The sequence below is a fragment of the Nannospalax galili genome, unplaced genomic scaffold (genome assembly GCF_000622305.1).
Source record: "Nannospalax galili isolate Female #2095 unplaced genomic scaffold, S.galili_v1.0 scaffold385, whole genome shotgun sequence".
NCBI lineage: Eukaryota > Metazoa > Chordata > Mammalia > Rodentia > Spalacidae > Nannospalax > Nannospalax galili.
In genome coordinates, this window is record NW_008354956.1 from 19659 (window position 1) to 22810 (window position 3152).

Genomic DNA, 3152 nt, shown 5'->3' on the forward strand with positions numbered 1-3152 from the left:
CCCAGCATCCATGGTGCTAACAACCATTCGTAACTCCTGTTCCAGGGAATCCAACACTCTCTTCTGACCTTCAGGGGCGTGATGCGGGTGCACTCACATACATGCAGACAATACACTCGTACACATAAAATAAAAATAATAAATAAACTATTTTTTTAAAAAAATAAAAGAAAATGGGAGAGAGAGAGAGTGGTGGCTGTTTCCTATGTTAAAATTGCCAGCGTTTTCCTCCCTGGGTGTGGGTGTGCCTCTCGGGTCTCTTTTAGCCAGAGCCTAACTGAGAGAAGGCCCAGGCTGGTCCGGTCTCAGTTCACCACCTCCTCTGCAGAGAGCACAACTGCAGCTGCTACAGTGGGAGCGGGAAAGCAAGCCGAATTCTTTTTTTTTTTTTTTTTTTTTTGAGACAGGGTCTCCCTGTAGCCCCAGCTGTCCTGGAACTCACTATGTAGACCAGGCTGGCCTCGAACTCACAAAGATCCGCCTGCCTCTGCCTCCCAAGTTCTGTGATTGAAAGCGTGCAAGCCGAATTCTTTAAGACACCGTTTCCCTCTGGTGGGTGACTCGCCCTCAGCCTTGCAGAAACTCTGTTACAACTGCATGGCAATCTAGGTCATGCTCCCCGTCTGCCTCCTTGGGCATCCGACCCACCTGTGGCCCGAGGGCTATATTGGGCTCTTCCTGTTCCTATCCCGTTTTCCTTCATGGGCATAATCCCCCATGAATAACTTGAAGTCTAATCACGGCATGGTTGCATCTCAGAGAAGGAAAACTAATCTTGCATTTAAATCCTTCTGTCTGCCATGTTTAGTTAGTAGCCATATCGGAATGGTTTCGCTGGACAGTGTCCCCTCCCCGCCCCTTTCCCTGTATGTAGTTCCTTCACATTTCTTTATTCTCTGCTGTGAACACTGGAGGCACAGCCTTCACCAGTCTGCTCAAGGGTTATTATTAATGCCAATGTTGGCCACTGTTTGTGGTACTTATGATGGGCCAGGCCCTGTGTGTATATCTCAACTTATCCATACTATAATTCTATCATGAGAAATTATTCCATTTTAAGGATGAGAAAACCAGCCAGGTGTGGTGGTGCACGCTTTTAGTCCTAGCATGCGGGAGGCAGAGGCAGGTATAGATCTTTGTGAGTTTGAGGCTAGCCTGGACTACATAGCAAGTTCCAGGCCAGCTGGGGCTACAGGGAGAACCTGTCTCAAAAGAAAAAAAAAAGACATTTAAAATGGTTTAAAAACCTTACTTAAATATATATGGTTAAACAGAGGAGGACCTGGCTACCTGACTTTAAGGCTAACACTAATGGTAGTAATAATTGCAACTAATATTAATGAAACACTTCCTCTGTGTGTGCATTTCACCAAAGGACTACTTGATTATTACATTAAGTCTTTCAAACAGTATCTTGAAGAACCAATACTCTTTTTCCAATATTAAATTGTGGAATCTGAGGTTCAAAGAAGTTAAGAATCATGAGTAAATACTTTATAGCTATAAATATTTGCACTGAAAAAGATTTCAAGTCAACAAACTTTATAATTTAATTTATCATAGAAATTTATTATAAATTATAGATTTAATTTATAATAGAAAGGAAAGCATTCGGGAAGCTGAGGCAGGAGGATTGCGAGTTTGAAGCCAGTCTGGATTGCACAGTGAGACCCCATCTCAAAAAAATAAACTGACACATTCCCTCCAAAGAATGCCAGTGTAGGGGCAGGAACAGAGACCACAATGTAGCAGAGAAAACCAATGAACTGCTTTGTTCTTCAAACATATTAACATCATCGACAACCCTTAACTAGATTAACTTTGTAAAGAAGAGATTAATATTACTAAAAACTCCAAGTGAAATTTGAGACATTACTGCCCATTATTCAGAATAATGAGAATTCCAAAAGGACTCTGGATAATCGAATGCTAACCATCGGATGACATAGAAGAAACAGACAAATTCCTAGAAGCACAGAGCATACAGAGAGAATCATGAAGGAACAGAAATAAAAACGTGGAGCAGCTAATAGCAGATACGGCTGAATCACGAAAAGCATCTGACAAAATTTAATGGCTTCTGGTGCTGAAAACTGGAACTAAGGATTGGAGATGACTCCAGTGTGCTACAGGACATGTGAAAGCCCTTAGCTGACATACTCAGTGGTCAACCGTAAAAGCTTTCCTCTAAGATCAGGAGCGGCAGGAGGCCACTTTCACCACTTTTCTGTTCCGTATGCTGTCAGAAGTCCTAGACAGGACAACTGGGAAAGACCAAGACATAAATGGTGCCCAGTTATAAGGCAGTAAAATTACGTGTCTACACACGACATGAACTTGAAACCCTAAAGATTCTGCAAAAAGTTGTTAGAACTGATGAGCAAAATTGAAGACTGACAAAATGAACATGCCCACATCAGTTCTATTTCTATATACTAATATTAACAATGAACAGTTTGGTTTCATTTATTTATTTATTTATTTATTTATTATTTTTGCAGTACTGGGGAACCGAGGGCCTCATGCATGGTAGGCCAGTGCTCAGCCTTAACCATGAACAATCTGAAAGAAATTAATAAATTTTTTTATTTATGACAGCATCAAAATAAAATATTTAGAGTTAACTTCACCGACCATCCATTGATTGCCTGAAGCTCTTCATCCTGAGGTGGGACACTGTGAAATTGCCCCCATCCACCCTGGCATGTCAACTGGTTTTGTCATTACGCAGATCCCATTAGACTACCATTACATGTGGAGATTCTGTGGGTACAACTTCCCTATCATGTCTAGAATGCATTAACTAGCAGAAAGTGTCTTGACCTCTGGCTCTTACATTCTCCTCCCCGCTCCCTCTTCTGCAACGTTCTCTGAGCTGTAGGTGCAGAGGTTGCAATTTTCTCCAGGGACTAGCTCCCTGAGTGCTTACCTAATCCCAAGAGGGGATCCCTAAACACAGGTACACACACGCAGCACTAAATGAACTCAGTGCATTATGTACATAAACATATGTGTGTATTTATAAATATATGTATGTGTGTGTGTGTAACAACAATAAAGACAAGGACAAGAAATTGAGAGGGAGCGGGCATGGGAAGAGGTGGAGGGGGCTGGGAGGAGGTGGGGGGGGCACAGGAGGAGGTGGAGGGGGC

General features: G+C 42.3%; 1 protein-coding gene across 1 annotated transcript in view; it reads right to left on the minus strand.

The window, feature by feature from the left end:
- LOC103749220 (carcinoembryonic antigen-related cell adhesion molecule 1) overlaps positions 1-3152 on the minus strand; it is a 15865-nt gene that overhangs the window by 1818 nt on the left and 10895 nt on the right. The window lies entirely within an intron of this gene.